The sequence below is a fragment of the Stenella coeruleoalba genome, assembly GCF_951394435.1.
Source record: "Stenella coeruleoalba genome assembly, contig: scaffold_50, whole genome shotgun sequence".
Lineage (NCBI taxonomy): Eukaryota > Metazoa > Chordata > Mammalia > Artiodactyla > Delphinidae > Stenella > Stenella coeruleoalba.
Genome location: NW_027645987.1, coordinates 1,622,571 through 1,644,214, shown reverse-complemented (window position 1 = coordinate 1,644,214; position 21,644 = coordinate 1,622,571). Strand labels below are relative to the sequence as shown.

Here is a 21,644-nt window from a genome sequence, read left to right as displayed (position 1 = left end):
TCCATGGCCTGTCCTGCCTTTCTGGATTTTACACTTTTTTCAGATGGCCCTTTTGACTGGGGGGAAGTGAGACTTCATTGTAGTGCAGATTTCCTTTGCAAGCTTGCTTGGTTGGCCAAAAAGGGCGTATGCGTTTTTTCCTGAATATATTCAGGAAAAAACGCATACGCCCTTTTTGGCCAAGTGCATCATTGTGGACGTTCTGCCTCTTTTCCTATGCTTTCAATGCAATTCCAGTCTACCTCCTGAAATCGGTTTCCTGCAATTCTGCCCCGCTTTCAAGTCCTCTTGGCAGCCTTACTTCAGTGTATTTTTGGACAATAGCTATCATTTATAACTCTGCAGGTTTGTGAATTACAGTGCCCCTGAGCTCCTTTCTTCAACTCGCTTTCTTTTGAGCTGGCCGCAACACCGCAGGATGGCTTCAGGACCTAATCTGGTTCCGGTACGGCACGCTGAGACTTTGGTTATTTCCTCTTCCTGGTGGGAAATGAGAGTTAAATTTGCCCGTCCAGACACCTCCAGCTAGCCTCTCATTGGTTCTCGCTATTCCTGTTCATCTTCCGCAGAAATTGCAAACTGGGCCAAACAGGAGGTTAAAGGCGCTGACTCTCCAAGTGGGGAGAGTGTTAGTAAAGCGTCTGGAATGTTGCACCCGAGTACCAGGGGAGGAAAACTGAGACATATTTGAACACGTCTCCCATTCACATGGTTGATCATACTTGGGTTCCACATGCATGTTTTAGCTGAAGGAAGAATACCTTAAACCTGGAGAGTTGAGACCCGTGTAATGGGTACCATGCAATATGACTTCAAAGGGTCTTCATTTGCTCACCGAACCTCTCCAATCCTATCACTGCTGCGTTTATGCCCCTGTACACATGCTTGATTCTCTTTCGGAGACATAGCAATCCATAGGTTTTAAGATACTTACTAGTCAGGTACATTCTTAGGCGTTTAATATGCGGTGTTGAGTCCATTTCGTTGAGCAAGGAGTAGCTCTTGTCTATTCCATATTTGACTTAAGGAACTTTATCTGTGCTCATTTCAATCTCTGGTTTTATGCAGCACCCCAACTCACCTTTCCCCTTAAGCAAGCATAAGTTGGTTTTCTAAATTTGAGACCCTGTTCTGTTCTGTAATTCAGTTCCTGTGTAGCCAAGTTTACATTCCGTGTATTACTGATATCTTATGATGTTTCTTTTTCTGTGTGACTTACTTCAGTTAGAATCATCATACCTGAATCCACTCATTGTGCTGCTAAGGGCCTGATGACACAGATTTCATTGCTGAGTGATATTGCTTTGTAAGTAAATACCACAACTTCTTTATCCATTTTTCACTTTCTGCGATGTTGAACTTGTATTGTAAACGAGGTTCTTGTAAACAGAGGCGTCCCAAACTTTGGGGTGGCTGTGTCTTTTTGATTTTAATTTCCCTAAGCTATAGGACCATAAGTGGCAGTGCCCTAGGCTCTGTTGCTTTGTTTTTTAGATGTTTCTGGAAACACCATACACTTCTCCTGAGTGTCTGTTGGCAATTTACATCCCGCCCATCAGCATAACAAGGCTCCCAGTTCTCCATGGCCTGTCCTGCCTTTCTGGATTTTACACTTTCTTCAGATGGCCCTTTTGACCGGGGGGAAGTGAGACTTCATTGTAGTGCAGATTTCCTTTGCAAGCTTGCTTGGTTGGCCAAAAAGGGCGTATGCGTTTTTTCCTGAATATATTCAGGAAAAAACGCATACGCCCTTTTTGGCCAAGTGCATCATTGTGGACGTTCTGCCTCTTTTCCTATGCTTTCAATGCAATTCCAGTCTACCTCCTGAAATCGGTTTCCTGCAATTCTGCCCCGCTTTCAAGTCCTCTTGGCAGCCTTACTTCAGTCTATTTGTGGACGATAGCTGTCATTTATAACTCTGCAGGTTTGTGAATTACAGTGCCCCTGAGCTCCTTTCTTCAACTCGCTTTCTTTTGAGCTGGCCGCAACACCGCAGGATGGCTTCAGGCCCTAATCTGGTTCCGGCACGGCACGCTGAGCCTTTGGTTAATTCCTCTTCCTGGTGGGAAATGAGAGTTAAATTTGCCCATCCAGACACCTCCAGCTAGCCTCTCATTGGTTCTCGCTATTCCTGTTCATCTTCCGCAGAAATTGCAAACTGGGCCAAACAGGAGGTTAAAGGGACTGACTCTCCAAGTGGGGAGAGTGTTAGTAAAGCGTCTGGAATGTTGCACCCGAGTACCAGGGGAGGAAAACTGAGACATATTTGAACACGTCTCCCGATCACATGGTTGATCATACTCTAGGATCCACATGCATGTTTTAGCTGAAGGAAGAATACCTTAAACCTGGGTAGTTGAAACCCGTGGAATGGGTACCATGCAATATGACTTCAAAGGGTCTTCATTTGCTCACCAAACCTCTCCAATCCTATCACTGCTGCGTTTATGCCCCTGTACACATGCTTGATTCTCTTTCGGAGACATAACAATCCATAGGTTTTAAGATACTTACAAGTCAGGTACATTCTTAGGCGTTTAATATGGGGTGTTGAGTCCATTTCGTTGAGCATGGAGTAGCTCTTTTCTCTTCCATATTTGGCTTAAGGAACTTTATCTGTGCTCATTTCAATCTCTGGTTTTATGCAGCACCCCAACTCACCTTTACCCTTAAGCAAGCATAAGTTGTTTTTCTAAATTTGAGACCCTGTTCTGTTCTGTAATTCAGTTCCTGTGTAGCCAAGTTTACATTCCGTGTATTACTGATATTTTATGATGTTTCTTTTTCTGTGTGACTTATTTCAGTTAGAATCATCATACCTGAATCCACTCATTGTGCTGCTAAGGGCCTGATGACATAGATTTCATTGCTGAGTGATATTGCTTTGTAAGTGAATACCACAACTTCTTTTTCCATTTTTCACTTTCTGCGATGTTGAACTTGTACTGTAAACGAGGTTCTTGTAAACAGAGCCGTTCCAAACTTTGGGGTGGCTGTGTCTTTTTGATTTTAATTTCCCTAAGCTATAGGACCATAAGTGGAAGTGCCCTAGGCTCTGTTGCTTTGTTTTTTAGATGTTTCAGGAAACACCATACACTTCTCCCGAGTGTCTGTTGGCAATTTACATCCCGCCCATCAGCATAACAAGGCTCCCAGTTCTCAATGGCCTTTTGCCTTTCTGGATTTTACACTTTTTTCAGATGGCCCTTTTGACCGGGGGGAAGTGAGACTTCATTGTAGTGCAGATTTCCTTTGCAAGCTTGCTTGGTTGGCCAAAAAGTGCGTATGCGTTTTTTCCTGAATATATTCAGGAAAAAACGCATACGCCCTTTTTGGCCAAGTGCATCATTGTGGACGCTCTGCCTCTTTTCCTATGCTTTCAATGCAATTCCAGTCTACCTCCTGAAATCGGTTTCCTGCAATTCTGCCCCGCTTTCAAGTCCTCTTGGCAGCCTTACTTCAGTCTATTTTTGGACGATAGCTGTCATTTATAACTCTGCAGGTTTGTGAATTACAGTGCCCCTGAGCTCCTTTCTTCAACTCGCTTTCTTTTGACCTGGCCGCAACACCGCAGGATGGCTTCAGGCCATAATCTGGTTCCGGCACGGCACGCTGAGCCTTTGGTTATTTCCTCTTCCTGGTGGGAAATGAGAGTTAAATTTGCCCGTCCAGACACCTCCAGCTAGCCTCTCATTGGTTCTCGCTATTCCTGTTCATCTTCCGCAGAAATTGCAAACTGGGCCAAACAGGAGGTTAAAGGCGCTGACTCTCCAAGTGGGGAGAGTGTTAGTAAAGCGTCTGGAATGTTGCACCCGAGTACCAGGGGAGGAAAACTGAGACATATTTGAACACGTCTCCCGTTCACATGGTTGATCATACTCTGGGTTCCACATGCATGTTTTAGCTGAAGGAAGAATACCTTAAACCTGGAGAGTTGAGACCCGTGTAATGGGTACCATGCAATATGACTTCAAAGGGTCTTCATTTGCTCACCGAACCTCTCCAATCCTATCACTGCTGCGTTCATGCCCCTGTACACATGCTTGATTCTCTTTCGGAGACATAGCAATCCATAGGTTTTAAGATACTTACTAGTCAGGTACATTCTTAGGCGTTTAATAGGCGGTGTTGAGTCCATTTCGTTGAGCAAGGAGTAGCTCTTGTCTATTCCATATTTGACTTAAGGAACTTTATCTGTGCTCATTTCAATCTCTGGTTTTATGAAGCACCCCAACTCACCTTTACCCTAAAGCAAGCATATGTTGGTTTTCTAAATTTGAGACCCTGTTCTGTTCTGTAATTCAGTTCCTGTGTAGCCAAGTTTACATTCCGTGTATTACTGATATCTTATGATGTTTCTTTTTCTGTGTGACTTATTTCAGTTAGAATCATCATACCTGAATCCACTCATTGTGATGCTAAGGGCCTGATGACACAGATTTCATTGCTGAGTGATATTGCTTTGTAAGTAAATACCACAACTTCTTTATCCATTTTTCACTTTCTGCGATGTTGAACTTGTACTGTAAACGAGGTTCTTGTAAACAGAGGCGTCCCAAACTTTGGGGTGGCTGTATCTTTTTGATTTTAATTTCCCTAAGCTATAGGACCATAAGTGGCAGTGCCCTAGGCTCTGTTGATTTGTTTTTTAGATGTTTCAGGAAACACCATACATTTCTCCCGAGTGTCTGTTGGCAATTTACATCCCGCCCATCAGCATAACAAGGCTCCCAGTTCTCCATGGCCTGTCCTGCCTTTCTGGATTTTACACTTTTTTCAGATGGCCCTTTGACCGGGGGGAAGTGAGACTTCATTGTAGTGCAGATTTCCTTTGCAAGCCTGCTTGGTTGGCCAAAAAGGGCGTATGCGTTTTTTCCTGAATATATTCAGGAAAAAACGCATACGCCCTTTTTGGCCAAGTGCATCATTGTGGACGTTCTGCCTCTTTTCCTATGCTTTCAATGCAATTCCAGTCTACCTCCTGAAATCGGTTTCCTGCAATTCTGCCCCGCTTTCAAGTCCTCTTGGCAGCCTTACTTCAGTCTATTTTTGGACGATAGCTGTCATTTATAACTCTGCAGGTTTGTGAATTACAGTGCCCCTGAGCTCCTTTCTTCAACTTGCTTTCTTGTGACCTGGCCGCAACACCGCAGGATGGCTTAAGGCCCTAATCTGGTTCCAGCGCGGCACGCTGAGCCTTTGGTTATTTCCTCTTCCTGGTGGGAAATGAGAGTTAAATTTGCCCGTCCAGACACCTCCACCTAGTCTCTCATTGGTTCTCGCTATTCCTGTTCATCTTCCGCAGAAATTGCAAACTGGGCTAAACAGGAGGTTAAAGGCGCTGACTCTCCAAGTGGGGAGAGTGTTAGTAAAGCGTCTGGAATGTTGCACCCGAGTACCAGGGGAGGAAAACTGAGACATATTTGAACACGTCTCCCGTTCACATGGTTGATCATACTTGGGTTCCACATGCATGTTTTAGCTGAAGGAAGAATACCTTAAACCTGGAGAGTTAAGACCCGTGTAATGGATACCATGCAATATGACTTCAAAGGGTCTTCATTTGCTCACCAAACCTCTCCAATCCTATCACTGCTGCGTTTATGCCCCTGTACACATGCTTGATTCTCCTTCGGAGACATAGCAATCCATAGGTTTTAAGATACTTACTAGTCAGGTACATTCTTAGGCGTTTAATATGCGGTGTTGAGTCCATTTCGTTGAGCAAGGAGTAGCTCTTGTCTATTCCATATTTGACTTAAGGAACTTTATCTGTGCTCATTTCAATCTCTGGTTTTATGCAGCACCCCAACTCACCTTTCCCCTTAAGCAAGCATAAGTTGGTTTTCTAAATTTGAGACCCTGTTCTGTTCTGTAATTCAGTTCCTGTGTAGCCAAGTTTACATTCCGTGTATTACTGATATCTTATGATGTTTCTTTTTCTGTGTGACTTATTTCAGTTAGAATCATCATACCTGAATCCACTCATTGTGCTGCTAAGGGCCTGATGACACAGATTTCATTGCTGAGTGATATTGCTTTGTAAGTAAATACCACAACTTCTTTATCCATTTTTCACTTTCTGCGATGTTGAACTTGTACTGTAAACGAGGTTCTTGTAAACAGAGCCGTTCCAAACTTTGGGGTGGCTGTGTCTTTTTGATTTTAATTTCCCTAAGCTATAGGACCATAAGTGGAAGTGCCCTAGGTTCTGTTGCTTTGTTTTTTAGATGTTTCAGGAAACACCATACACTTCTCCCGAGTGTCTGTTGGCAATTTACATCCCGCCCATCAGCATAACAAGGCTCCCAGTTCTCCATGGCCTGTCCTGCCTTTCTGGATTTTACACTTTATTCAGATGGCCCTTTTGACCGGGGGGAAGTGAGACTTCATTGGAGTGCAGATTTCCTTTGCAAGCTTGCTTGGTTGGCCAAAAAGGGCGTATGCGTTTTTTCCTGAATATATTCAGGAAAAAACGCATACGCCCTTTTTGGCCAAGTGCATCATTGTGGACGTTCTGCCTCTTTTCCTATGCTTTCAATGCAATTCCAGTCTACCTCCTGAAATCGGTTTCCTGCAATTCTGCCCCGCTTTCAAGTCCTCTTGGCAGCCTTACTTCAGTCTATTTTTGGACGATAGCTGTCATTTATAACTCTGCAGGTTTGTGAATTACAGTGCCCCTGAGCTCCTTTCTTCAACTCGCTTTCTTTTGAGCTGGCCGCAACACCGCAGGATGGCTTCAGGCCCTAATCTGGTTCCGGTACGGCACGCTGAGCCTTTGGTTATTTCCTCTTCCTGTTGGGAAATGAGAGTTAAATTTGCCCGTCCAGACACCTCCAGCTAGCCTCTCATTGGTTCTCGCTATTCCTGTTCATCTTCCGCAGAAATTGCAAACTGGGCCAAACAGGAGGTTAAAGGCGCTGACTCTCCAAGTGGGGAGAGTGTTAGTAAAGCGTCTGGAATGTTGCACCCGAGTACCAGGGGAGGAAAACTGAGACATATTTGAACACGTCTCCCGTTCACATGGTTGATCATACTCTGGGTTCCACATGCATGTTTTAGCTGAAGGAAGAATACCTTAAACCTGGAGAGTTGAGACCCGTGTAATGGGTACCATGCAATATGACTTCAAAGGGTCTTCATTTGCTCACCGAACCTCTCCAATCCTATCACTGCTGCGTTTATGCCCCTGTACACACGCTTGATTCTCTTTTGGAGACATAGCAATCCATAGGTTTTAAGATACTTACTAGTCAGGTACATTCTTAGGCGTTTAATATGGGGTTTTGAGTCCATTTCGTTGAGCAAGGAGTAGCTCTTGTCTATTCCATATTTGGCTTAAGGAACTTTATCTGTGCTCATTTCAATCTCTGGTTTTATGCAGCACCCCAACTCACCTTTCCCCTTAAGCAAGCATAAGTTGGTTTTCTAAATTTGAGACCCTGTTCTGTTTTGGAATGCAGTTCCTGTGTAGCCAGGTTTACATTCCGTGTATTAGTGATATCTTATGATGTTTCTATTTCTGTGTGACTTATTTCAGTTAGAATCATCGTACCTGAATCCACTCATTATGCTGCTACGGGCCTGATGACATAGATTTCATTGCTGAGTGATACTGCATTGTACGTAAGTACCACAAGTTCTTTATCCATTTTTCACTTTCTGTGATATTGAACTTGTACGGTAAACGAGGTTCTTGTAAACGGAGGCGTCCCAAACTTTGGGGTGGCTGTGTCTTTTTGATTTTAATTTCCCTAAGCTATAGGACCATAAGTGGAAGTGCCCTAGGTTCTGTTGCTTTGTTTTTTAGATGTTTCAGGAAACACCATACACTTCTCCTGAGTGTCTGTTGGCAATTTATCCCGCCCATCAGCATAACAAGGCTCCCAGTTCTCAATGGCCTGTCCTGCCTTTCTGGATTTTACACTTTTTTCAGATGGCCCTTTTGACCGGGGGGAAGTGAGACTTCATTGTAGTGCAGATTTCCTTTGCAAGCTTGCTTGGTTGGCCAAAAAGGACGTATGCGTTTTTTCCTGAATATATTCAGGAAAAAACGCATACGCCCTTTTTGGCCAAGTGCATCATTGTGGACGTTCTGCCTCTTTTCCTATGCTTTCAATGCAATTCCAGTCTACCTCCTGAAATCGGTTTCCTGCAATTCTGCCCCGCTTTCAAGTCCTCTTGGCAGCCTTACTTCAGTCTATTTTTGGACGATAGCTGTCATTTATAACTCTGCAGGTTTGTGAATTACAGTACACCTGAGCTCCTTTCTTCAACTTGCTTTCTTGTGACCTGGCCGCAACACCGCATGATGGCTTCAGGCCCTAATCTGGTTCCGGCACGGCACGCTGAGCCTTTGGTTATTTCCTCTTCCTGGTGGGAAATGAGAGTTAAATTTGCCCGTCCAGACACCTCCACCTAGTCTCTCATTGGTTCTCGCTATTCCTGTTCATCTTCCGCAGAAATTGCAAACTGGGCCAAACAGGAGGTTAAAGGGACTGACTCTCCCAGTCGGGAGAGTGTTAGTAAAGCGTCTGGAATGTTGCACCCGAGTACCAGGGGAGGAAAACTGAGACATATTTGAATACATCTCCCGTTCACATGGTTGATCATACTCTGGGTTCCACATGCATGTTTTAGCTGAAGGAAGAATACCTTAAACCTGGAGAGTTGAGACCCGTGTAATGGGTACCATGCAATATGACTTCAAAGGGTCTTCATATGCTCACCGAACCTCTCCAATCCTATCACTGCTGCGTTTATGCCCCTGTACACATGCTTGATTCTCTTTCGGAGACATAGCAATCCATAGGTTTTAAAATACTTACTAGTCAGGTACATTCTTAGGCGTTTAATATGGGGTGTTGTGTCCATTTCGTTGAGCAAGGAGTAGCTCTTGTCTATTCCATATTTGGCTTAAGGAACTTTATCTGTGCTCATTTCAATCTCTGGTTTTATGCAGCACCCCAACTCACCTTTCCCCTTAAGCAAGCATAAGTTGGTTTTCTAAATTTGAGACCCTGTTCTGTTCTGTAATTCAGTTCCTGTGTAGCCAAGTTTACATTCCGTGTATTACTGATATGTTATGATGTTTCTTTTTCTGTGTGCCTTATTTCAGTTAGAATCATCGTACCTGAATCCACTCATTGTGCTGCTAAGGGCCTGATGACACAGATTTCATTGCTGAGTGATATTGCTTTGTAAGTAAATACCACAACTTCTTTATCCATTTTTCACTTTCTGCGATGTTGAACTTGTACTGTAAACGAGGTTCTTGTAAACAGAGCCGATCCAAACTTTGGGGTGGCTGTGTCTTTTTGATTTTAATTTCCCTAAGCTATAGGACCATAAGTGGAAGTGCCCTAGGTTCTGTTGCTTTGTTTTTTAGATGTTTCAGGAAACACCATACAGTTCTCCCGAGTGGTTGTTGGCAATTTACATCCCGCCCATCAGCATAACAAGGCTCCCAGTTCTCCATGGCCTGTCCTGCCTTTCTGGATTTTACCCTTTTTTCAGATGGCCCTTTTGACCGGGGGGAAGTGAGACTTCATTGTAGTGCAGATTTCCTTTGCAAGCTTGCTTGGTTGGCCAAAAAGGGCGTATGCGTTTTTTCCTGAATATATTCAGGAAAAAACGCATACGCCCTTTTTGGCCAAGTGCATCATTGTGGACGTTCGGCCTCTTTTCCTATGCTTTCAATGCAATTCCAGTCTACCTCCTGAAATCGGTTTCCTGCAATTCTGCCCCGCTTTCAAGTCCTCTTGGCAGCCTTACTTCAGTCTATTTTTGAACGATAGCTGTCATTTATAACTCTGCAGGTTTGTGAATTACAGTGCCCCTGAGCTCCTTTCTTCAACTCGCTTTCTTGTGACCTGGCCGCAACACCGCAGGATGGCTTCAGGCCTTAATCTGGTTCCGGCCCGGCATGCTGAGCCTTTGGTTAATTCCTCTTCCTGGTGGGAAATGAGAGTTAAATTTGCCCGTCCAGACACCTCCAGCTAGCCTCTAATTGGTTCTCGCTATTCCTGTTCATCTTCCGCAGAAATTGCAAACTGGGCCAAACAGGAGGTTAAAGGGACTGACTCTCCAAGTGGGGAGAGTGTTAGTAAAGCGTCTGGAATGTTGCACCCGAGTACCAGGGGAGGAAAACTGAGACATATTTGAACACGTCTCCCGTTCACATGGTTGATCATACTCTGGGTTCCACATGCATGTTTTCGCTGAAGGAAGAATACCTTAAACCTGGAGAGTTGAGACCCGTGTAATGGGTACCATGCAATATGACTTCAAAGGGTCTTCATTTGCTCACCGAACCTCTCCAATCCTATCACTGCTGCGTTTATGCCCCTGTACACATGCTTGATTCTCTTTTGGAGACATACCAATCCATAGGTTTTAAGATACTTACTAGTCAGGTACATTCTTAGGCGTTTAATATGGGGTTTTGAGTCCATTTCGTTGAGCAAGGAGTAGCTCTTGTCTATTCCATATTTGGCTTAAGGAACTTTATCTGTGCTCATTTCAATCTCTGGTTTTATGCAGCACCCCAACTCACCTTTCCCCTTAAGCAAGCATAAGTTGGTTTTCTAAATTTGAGACCCTGTTCTGTTCTGTAATTCAGTTCCTGTGTAGCCAAGTTTACATTCCGTGTATTACTGATATCTTATGATGTTTCTTTTTCTGTGTGACTTATTTCAGTTAGAATCATCATACCTGTATCCACTCATTATGCTGCTAAGGGCCTGATGACACAGATTTCATTGCTGAGTGATACTGCATTGTACGTAAGTACCACAAGTTCTTTATCCATTTTTCACTTTCTGTGATGTTGAACTTGTACTGTAAACGAGGTTCTTGTAAACAGAGGCGTCCCAAACTTTGGGGTGGCTGTGTCTTTTTGATTTTAATTTCCCTAAGCTATAGGACCATAAGTGGAAGTGCCCTAGGCTCTGTTGCTTTGTTTTTTAGATGTTTCAGGAAACACCATACACTTCTCCCAAGTGTCTGTTGGCAATTTACATCCCACCCATCAGCATAACAAGGCTCCCAGTTCTCCATGGCCTGTCCTGCCTTTCTGGATTTTACACTTTTTTCAGATGGCCCTTTTGACCGGGGGGAAGTGAGACTTCATTGTAGTGCAGATTTCCTTTGCAAGCTTGCTTGGTTGGCCAAAAAGGGCGTATGCGTTTTTTCCTGAATATATTCAGGAAAAAACGCATACGCCCTTTTTGGCCAAGTGCATCATTGTGGACGTTCTGCCTCTTTTCCTATGCTTTCAATGCAATTCCTGTCTACCTCCTGAAATCGGTTTCCTGCAATTCTGCCCCGCTTTCAAGTCCTCTTGGCAGCCTTACTTCAGTATATTTTTGGACGATAGCTGTCATTTATAACTCTGCAGGTTTGTGAATTACAGTGCCCCTGAGCTCCTTTCTTCAACTCGCTTTCTTTTCAGCTGGCCGCAACACCACAGGATGGCTTCAGGCCCTAATCTGGTTCCAGTACGGCACGCTGAGCCTTTGGTTATTTCCTCTTCCTGGTGGGAAATGAGAGTTAAATTTGCCCGTCCAGACACCTCCAGCTAGCCTCTCATTGGTTCTCGCTATTCCTGTTCATCTTCCGCAGAAATTGCAAACTGGGCCAAACAGGAGGTTAAAGGCGCTGACTCTCCAAGTGGGGAGAGTGTTAGTAAAGCGTCTGGAATGTTGCACCCGAGTACCAGGGGAGGAAAACTGAGACATATTTGAACACGTCTCCCGTTCACATGGTTGATCATACTTGGGTTCCACATGCATGTTTTAGCTGAAGGAAGAATACCTTAAACCTGGAGAGTTGAGACCCGTGTAATGGGTACCATGCAATATGACTTCAAAGGGTCTTCATTTGCTCACCGAACCTCTCCAATCCTATCACTGCTGCGTTTATGCCCCTGTACACATGCTTGATTCTCTTTCGGAGACATAGCAATCCATAGGTTTTAAGATACTTACTAGTCAGGTACATTCTTAGGCGTTTAATATGCGGTGTTGAGTCCATTTCGTTGAGCAAGGAGTAGCTCTTGTCTATTCCATATTTGACTTAAGGAACTTTATCTGTGCTCATTTCAATCTCTGGTTTTATGAAGCACCCCAACTCACCTTTACCCTTAAGCAAGCATATGTTGGTTTTCTAAATTTGAGACCCTGTTCTGTTCTGTAATTCAGTTCCTCTGTAGCCAAGTTTACATTCCGTGTATTACTGATATCTTATGATGTTTCTTTTTCTGTGTGACTTATTTCAGTTAGAATCATCATACCTGAATCCACTCATTGTGATGCTAAGGGCCTGATGACACAGATTTCATTGCTGAGTGATATTGCTTTGTAAGTAAATACCACAACTTCTTTATCCATTTTTCACTTTCTGCGATGTTGAACTTGTACTGTAAATGAGGTTCTTGTAAACAGAGGCGTCCCAAACTTTGGGGTGGCTGTATCTTTTTGATTTTAATTTCCCTAAGCTATAGGACCATAAGTGGCAGTGCCCTAGGCTCTGTTGCTTTGTTTTTTAGATGTTTCAGGAAACACCATACATTTCTCCCGAGTGTCTGTTGGCAATTTACATCCCGCCCATCAGCATAACAAGGCTCCCAGTTCTCCATGGCATGTCCTGCCTTTCTGGATTTTACACTTTTTTCAGATGGCCCTTTTGACCGGGGGGAAGTGAGACTTCATTGTAGTGCAGATTTCCTTTGCAAGCCTGCTTGGTTGGCCAAAAAGGGCGTATGCGTTTTTTCCTGAATATATTCAGGAAAAAACGCATACGCCCTTTTTGGCCAAGTGCATCATTGTGGACGTTCTGCCTCTTTTCCTATGCTTTCAATGCAATTCCAGTCTACCTCCTGAAATCGGTTTCCTGCAATTCTGCCCCGCTTTCAAGTCCTCTTGGCAGCCTTACTTCAGTCTATTTTTGGACGATAGCTGTCATTTATAACTCTGCAGGTTTGTGAATTACAGTGCCCCTGAGCTCCTTTCTTCAACTTGCTTTCTTGTGACCTGGCCGCAACACCGCAGGATGCCTTAAGGCCCTAATCTGGTTCCAGTGCGGCACGCTGAGCCTTTGGTTATTTCCTCTTCCTGGTGGGAAATGAGAGTTAAATTTGCCCGTCCAGACACCTCCAGCTAGCCTCTCATTGGTTCTCGCTATTCCTGTTCATCTTCCGCAGAAATTGCAAACTGGGCCAAACAGGAGGTTAAAGGCGCTGACTCTCCAAGTGGGGAGAGTGTTAGTAAAGCGTCTGGAATGTTGCACCCGAGTACCAGGGGAGGAAAACTGAGACATATTTGAACACGTCTCCCGTTCACATGGTTGATCATACTCTGGGTTCCACATGCATGTTTTAGCTGAAGGAAGAATACCTTAAACCTGGAGAGTTGAGACCCGTGGAATGGGTACCATGCAATATGACTTCAAAGGGTCTTCATTTGCTCACCGAACCTCTCCAATCCTATCACTGCTGCGTTTATGCCCCTGTACACACGCTTGATTCTCTTTTGGAGACATAGCAATCCATAGGTTTTAAGATACTTACTAGTCAGGTACATTCTTAGGCGTTTAATATGGGGTTTTGAGTCCATTTCGTTGAGCAAGGAGTAGCTCTTGTCTATTCCATATTTGGCTTAAGGAACTTTATCTGTGCTCATTTCAATCTCTGGTTTTATGCAGCACCCCAACTCACCTTTCCCCTTAAGCAAGCATAAGTTGGTTTTCTAAATTTGAGACCCTGTTCTGTTCTGTAATTCAGTTCCTGTGTAGCCAAGTTTCCATTCCGTGTATTACTGATATCTTATGATGTTTCTTTTTCTGTGTGACTTATTTCAGTTAGAATCATCATACCTGAATCCACTCATTGTGCTGCTAAGGGCCTGATGACACAGATTTCATTGCTGAGTGATATTGCTTTGTAAGTAAATACCACAACTTCTTTATCCATTTTTCAATTTCTGCGATGTTGAACTTGTACTGTAAACGAGGTTCTTGTAAACAGAGGCGTCCCAAACTTTGGGGTGGCTGTGTCTTTTTGATTTTAATTTCCCTAAGCTATAGGACCATAAGTGGCAGTGCCCTAGGCTCTGTTGCTTTGTTTTTTAGATGTTTCAGGAAACACCATACACTTCTCCTGAGTGTCTGTTGGTAATTTACATCCCGCCCATCAGCATAACAAGGCTCCCAGTTCTCCATGGCCTGTCCTGCCTTTCTGTATTTTACACTTTTTTCAGATGGCCCTTTTGACCTGGGGGAAGTGAGACTTCATTGTAGTGCAGATTTCCTTTGCAAGCTTGCTTGGTTGGCCAAAAAGGGCGTATGCGTTTTTTCCTGAATATATTCAGGAAAAAACGCATACGCCCTTTTTGGCCAAGTGCATCATTGTGGACGTTCTGCCTCTTTTCCTATGCTTTCAATGCAATTCCAGTCTACCTCCTGAAATCGGTTTCCTGCAATTCTGCCCCGCTTTCAAGTCCTCTTGGCAGCCTTACTTCAGTCTATTTTTGGACGATAGCTGTCATTTATAACTCTGCAGGTTTGTGAATTACAGTACCCCTGAGCTCCTTTCTTCAACTTGCTTTCTTTTGAGCTGGCCGCAACACCGCAGGATGGCTTCAGGCCCTAATCTGGTTCCGGTACGGCACGCTGAGCCTTTGGTTATTTCCTCCTCCTGGTGGGAAATGAGAGTTAAATTTGCCCGTCCAGACACCTCCAGCTAGCCTCTCATTGGTTCTCGCTATTCCTGTTCATCTTCCGCAGAAATTGCAAACTGGGCCAAACAGGAGTTTAAAGGCGCTGACTCTCCAAGTGGGGAGAGTGTTAGTAAAGCGTCTGGAATGTTGCACCCGAGTACCAGGGGAGGAAAACTGAGACATATTTGAACACGTCTCCCGTTCACATGGTTGATCATACTCTGGGTTCCACATGCATGTTTTAGCTGAAGGAAGAATACCTTAAACCTGGAGAGTTGAGACCCGTGGAATGGGTACCATGCAATATGACTTCAAAGGGTCTTCATTTGCTCACCGAACCTCTCCAATCCTATCACTGCTGCGTTTATGCCCCTGTACACACGCTTGATTCTCTTTTGGAGACATAGCAATCCATAGGTTTTAAGATACTTACTAGTCAGGTACATTCTTAGGCGTTTAATATGGGGTTTTGAGTCCATTTCGTTGAGCAAGGAGTAGCTCTTGTCTATTCCATATTTGGCTTAAGGAACTTTATCTGTGCTCATTTCAATCTCTGGTTTTATGCAGCACCCCAACTCACCTTTCCCCTTAAGCAAGCATAAGTTGGTTTTCTAAATTTGAGACCCTGTTCTGTTCTGTAATTCAGTTCCTGTGTAGCCAAGTTTACATTCCGTGTATTACTGATATCTTATGATGTTTCTTTTTCTGTGTGACTTATTTCAGTTAGAATCATCATACCTGAATCCACTCATTGTGCTGCTAATGGCCTGATGACACAGATTTCATTGCTGAGTGATATTGCTTTGTAAGTAAATACCACAACTTCTTTATCCATTTTTCACTTTCTGCGATGTTGAACTTGTACTGTAAACGAGGTTCTTGTAAACAGAGCCGATCCAAACTTTGGGGTGGCTGTGTCTTTTTGATTTTAATTTCCCTAAGCTATAGGACCATAAGTGGAAGTGCCCTAGGTTCTGTTGCTTTGTTTTTTAGATGTTTCAGGAAACACCATACACTTCTCCCGAGTGGTTGTTGGCAATTTACATCCCGCCCATCAGCATAACAAGGCTCCCAGTTCTCTATGGCCTGTTGCCTTTCTGGATTTTACACTTTTTTCAGATGGCTCTTTTGACCGGGGGGAAGTGAGACTTCATTGTAGTGCAGATTTCCTTTGCAAGCTTGCTTGGTTGGCCAAAAAGGGCGTATGCGTTTTTTCCTGAATATATTCAGGAAAAAACGCATACGCCCTTTTTGGCCAAGTGCATCATTGTGGACGTTCGGCCTCTTTTCCTATGCTTTCAATGCAATTCCAGTCTACCTCCTGAAATCGGTTTCCTGCAATTCTGCCCCGCTTTCAAGTCCTCTTGGCAGCCTTACTTCAGTCTATTTTTGAACGATAGCTGTCATTTATAACTCTGCAGGTTTGTGAATTACAGTGCCCCTGAGCTCCTTTCTTCAACTCGCTTTCTTGTGACCTGGCCGCAACACCGCAGGATGGCTTCAGGCCTTAATCTGGTTCCGGCCCGGCATGCTGAGCCTTTGGTTAATTCCTCTTCCTGGTGGGAAATGAGAGTTAAATTTGCCCGTCCAGACACCTCCAGCTAGCCTCTAATTGGTTCTCGCTATTCCTGTTCATCTTCCGCAGAAATTGCAAACTGGGCCAAACAGGAGGTTAAAGGGACTGACTCTCCAAGTGGGGAGAGTGTTAGTAAAGCGTCTGGAATGTTGCACCCGAGTACCAGGGGAGGAAAACTGAGACATATTTGAACACGTCTCCCGTTCACATGGTTGATCATACTCTGGGTTCCACATGCATGTTTTCGCTGAAGGAAGAAAACCTTAAACCTGGAGAGTTGAGACCCGTGTAATGGGTACCATGCAATATGACTTCAAAGGGTCTTCATTTGCTCACCGAACCTCTCCAATCCTATCACTGCTGCGTTTATGCCCCTGTACACATGCTTGATTCTCTTTCGGAGACATACCAATCCATAGGTTTTAAGATACTTACTAGTCAGGTACATTCTTAGGCGTTTAATATGGGGTTTTGAGTCCATTTCGTTGAGCAAGGAGTAGCTCTTGTCTATTCCATATTTGGCTTAAGGAACTTTATCTGTGCTCATTTCAATCTCTGGTTTTATGCAGCACCCCAACTCACCTTTCCCCTTAAGCAAGCATAAGTTGGTTTTCTAAATTTGAGACCCTGTTCTGTTTTGGAATGCAGTTCCTGTGTAGCCAAGTTTACATTCCGTGTATTAGTGATATCTTATGATGTTTCTATTTCTGTGTGACTTATTTCAGTTAGAATCATCGTACCTGAATCTACTCATTATGCTGCTACGGGACTGATGACATAGATTTCATTGTTGAGTGATACTGCATTGTACGTAAGTACCACAAGTTCTTTATCCATTTTTCACTTTCTGCGATGTTTTACTTGTACTGTAAACGAGGTTCTTGTAAACAGAGCCGTTCCAAACTTTGGGGTGGCTGTGTCTTTTTTATTTTAATTTCCCTAAGCTATAGGACCATAAGTGGAAGTGCCCTAGGCTCTGTTGCTTTGTTTTTTAGATGTTTCAGGAAACACCATACACTTCTCCCTAGTGGTTGTTGGCAATTTACATCCCGCCCATCAGCATAACAAGGCTTCCAGTTCTCTATGGCCTGTTGCCTTTCTGGATTTTACACTTTTTTCAGATGGCCCTTTTGACCGGGGGGAAGTGAGACTTCATTGTAGTGCAGATTTCCTTTGCAAGCTTGCTTGGTTGGCCAAAAAGGGCGTATGCGTTTTTTCCTGAATATATTCAGGAAAAAATGCATACGCCCTTTTTGGCCAAGTGCATCATTGTGGACGTTCTGCCTCTTTTCCTATGCTTTCAATGCAATTCCAGTCTACCTCCTGAAATCGGTTTCCTGCAATTCTGCCCCGCTTTCAAGGCCTCTTGGCAGCCTTACTTCAGTCTATTTTTGGACGATAGCTGTCATTTATAACTCTGCAGGTTTGTGAATTACAGTGCCCCTGAGCTCCTTTCTTCAACTTGCTTTCTTGTGACCTGGCCACAACACCGCATGATGGCTTCAGGCCCTAATCTGGTTCCGGCACGGCACGCTGAGCCTTTGGTTATTTCCTCTTCCTGGTGGGAAATGAGAGTTAAATTTGCCCGTCCAGACACCTCCACCTAGTCTCTCATTGGTTCTCGCTATTCCTGTTCATCTTCCGCAGAAATTGCAAACTGGGCCAAACAGGAGGTTAAACGCGCTGACTCTCCAAGTGGGGAGAGTGTTAGTAAAGCGTCTGGAATGTTGCACCCGAGTACCAGGGGAGGAAAACTGAGACATATTTGAACACGTCTCCCGTTCACATGGTTGATCATACTTGGGTTCCACATGCATGTTTTAGCTGAAGGAAGAATACCTTAAACCTGGAGAGTTAAGACCCGTGTAATGGGTACCATGCAATATGACTTCAAAGGGTCTTCATTTGCTCACCAAACCTCTCCAATCCTATCACTGCTGCGTTTATGCCCCTGTACACATGCTTGATTCTCTTTCGGAGACATAGCAATCCATAGGTTTTAAGATACTTACTAGTCAGGTACATTCTTAGGCGTTTAATATGCGATGTTGAGTCCATTTCGTTGAGCAAGGAGTAGCTTTTGTCTATTCCATATTTGACTTAAGCAACTTTATCTGTGCTCATTTCAATCTCTGGTTTTATGCAGCACCCCAACTCACCTTTCCCCTTAAGCAAGCATAAGTTGGTTTTCTAAATTTGAGACCCTGTTCTGTTCTGTAATTCAGTTCCTGTGTAGCCAAGTTTACATTCCGTGTATTACTGATATCTTATGATGTTTTTTTTTCTGTGTGACTTATTTCAGTTAGAATCATCATACCTGAATCCACTCATTGTGCTGCTAAGGGCCTGATGACACAGATTTCATTGCTGAGTGATATTGCTTTGTAAGTAAATACCACAACTTCTTTATCCATTTTTCACTTTCTGCGATGTTGAACTTGTACTGTAAACGAGGTTCTTGTAAACAGAGCCGTTCCAAACTTTGGGGTGGCTGTGTCTTTTTGATTTTAATTTCCCTAAGCTATAGGACCATAAGTGGAAGTGCCCTAGGTAGGTTCTGTTGCTTTGTTTTTTAGATGTTTCAGGAAACACCATACACTTCTCCCGAGTGTCTGTTGGCAATTTACATCCCGCCCATCAGCATTACAAGGCTCCCAGTTCTCCATGGCCTGTCCTGCCTTTCTGGATTTTACACTTTTTTCAGATGGCCCTTTTGACCGGGGGAAGTGAGACTTCATTGTAGTGCAGATTTCCTTTGCAAGCTTGCTTGGTTGGCCAAAAAGGGCGTATGCGTTTTTTCCTGATATATTCAGGAAAAAACGCATACGCCCTTTTTGGCCAAGTGCATCATTGTGGACGTTCTGCCTCTTTTCCTATGCTTTCAATGCAATTCCAGTCTACCTCCTGAAATCGGTTTCCTGCAATTCTGCCCCGCTTTCAAGTCCTCTTGGCAGCCTTACTTCAGTCTATTTTTGGACGATAGCTGTCATTTATAACTCTGCAGGTTTGTGAATTACAGTGCCCCTGAGCTCCTTTCTTCAACTCGCTTTCTTTTGAGCTGGCCGCAACACCGCAGGATGGCTTCAGGCCCTAATCTGGTTCCAGTACGGCACGCTGAGCCTTTGCTTATTTCCTCTTCCTGGTGGGAAATGAGAGTTAAATTTGCCCGTCCAGACACCTCCAGCTAGCCTCTCATTGGTTCTCGCTATTCCTGTTCATCTTCCGCAGAAATTGCAAACTGGGCCAAACAGGAGGTTAAAGGCGCTGACTCTCCAAGTGGGGAGAGTGTTAGTAAAGCGTCTGGAATGTTGCACCCGAGTACCAGGGGAGGAAAACTGAGACATATTTGAACACGACTCCCATTCACATGGTTGATCATACTCTGGGTTCCACATGCATGTTTTAGCTGAAGGAAGAATACCTTAAACCTGGAGAGTTGAGACCCGTGGAATGGGTACCATGCAATATGACTTCAAAGGGTCTTCATTTGCTCACCGAACCTCTCCAATCCTATCACTGCTGCGTTTATGCCCCTGTACACACGCTTGATTCTCTTTTGGAGACATAGCAATCCATAGGTTTTAAGATACTTACTAGTCAGGTACATTCTTAGGCGTTTAATATGCGATGTTGAGTCCATTTCGTTAAGCAAGGAGTAGCTCTTGTCTATTCCATATTTGGCTTAAGGAACTTTATCTGTGCTCATTTCAATCTCTGGTTTTATGCAACACCCCAACTCACCTTTCCCCTTAAGCAAGCATAAGTTGGTTTCTAAATTTGAGACCCTGTTCTGTTTTGGAATGCAGTTCCTGTGTAGCCAAGTTTACATTCCGTGTATTAGTGATATCTTATGATGTTTCTATTTCTGTGTGACTTATTTCAGTTAGAATCATCGTACCTGAATCTACTCATTATGCTGCTACGGGCCTGATGACATAGATTTCATTGCTGAGTGATACTGCATTGTACGTAAGTACCACAAGTTCTTTATCCATTTTTCACTTTCTGCGATGTTTTACTTGTACTGTAAACGAGGTTCTTGTAAACAGAGCCGTTCCAAACTTTGGGGTGGCTGTGTCTTTTGATTTTAATTTCCCTAAGCTATAGGACCATAAGTGGAAGTGCCCTAGGCTCTGTTGCTTTGTTTTTTAGATGTTTCAGGAAACACCATACACTTCTCCCGAGTGGTTGCTGGCAATTTACATCCCGCCCATCAGCATAACAAGGCTCCCAGTTCTCTATGGCCTGTTGCCTTTCTGGATTTTACACTTTTTTCAGATGGCCCTTTTGACCGGGGGGAAGTGAGACTTCATTGTAGTGCAGATTTCCTTTGCAAGCTTGCTTGGTTGGCCAAAAAGGGCGTATGCGTTTTTTCCTGAATATATTCAAGAAAAAACGCATACGCCCTTTTTGGCCAAGTGCATCATTGTGGACGTTCTGCCTCTTTTCCTATGCTTTCAATGCAATTCCAGTCTACCTCCTGAAATCGGTTTCCTGCAATTCTGCCCCGCTTTCAAGTCCTCTTGGCAGCCTTACTTCAGTCTATTTTTGGACGATAGCTGTCATTTATAACTCTGCAGGTTTGTGAATTACAGTGCCCCTGAGCTCCTTTCTTCAACTTGCTTTCTTGTGACCTGGCCGCAACACCGCAGGATGCCTTAAGGCCCTAATCTGGTTCCAGTGCGGCACGCTGAGCCTTTGGTTATTTCCTCTTCCTGGTGGGAAATGAGAGTTAAATTTGCCCGTCCAGACACCTCCAGCTAGCCTCTCATTGGTTCTCGCTATTCCTGTTCATCTTCCGCAGAAATTGCAAACTGGGCCAAACAGGAGGTTAAAGGCGCTGACTCTCCAAGTGGGGAGAGTGTTAGTAAAGCGTCTGGAATGTTGCACCCGAGTACCAGGGGAGGAAAACTGAGACATATTTGAACACGTCTCCCGTTCACATGGTTGATCATACTCTGGGTTCCACATGCATGTTTTAGCTGAAGGAAGAATACCTTAAACCTGGAGAGTTGAGACCCGTGGAATGGGTACCATGCAATATGACTTCAAAGGGTCTTCATTTGCTCACCGAACCTCTCCAATCCTATCACTGCTGCGTTTATGCCCCTGTACACACGCTTGATTCTCTTTTGGAGACATAGCAATCCATAGGTTTTAAGATACTTACTAGTCAGGTACATTCTTAGGCGTTTAATATGGGGTTTTGAGTCCATTTCGTTGAGCAAGGAGTAGCTCTTGTCTATTCCATATTTGGCTTAAGGAACTTTATCTGTGCTCATTTCAATCTCTGGTTTTATGCAGCACCCCAACTCACCTTTCCCCTTAAGCAAGCATAAGTTGGTTTTCTAAAT

The 21,644-nt window shown here is 44.0% G+C and overlaps 1 long non-coding RNA gene across 10 annotated transcripts in view; it reads left to right on the top strand.

The window, feature by feature from the left end:
• Positions 1-21,644, top strand: part of LOC307181410 — a 1,574,020-nt gene that overhangs the window by 96,667 nt on the left and 1,455,709 nt on the right. Inside the window, exon 1 of one of the 10 annotated variants that reach the window (XR_013826716.1) lies at positions 415-445. The exons of the other annotated variants lie outside the window; for them this stretch is intronic. This is a non-coding gene — a long non-coding RNA (uncharacterized lncRNA). Of the gene's footprint in view, positions 1-414; positions 446-21,644 lie in introns of those variants that run through there. 10 annotated transcript variants of the gene reach the window in all.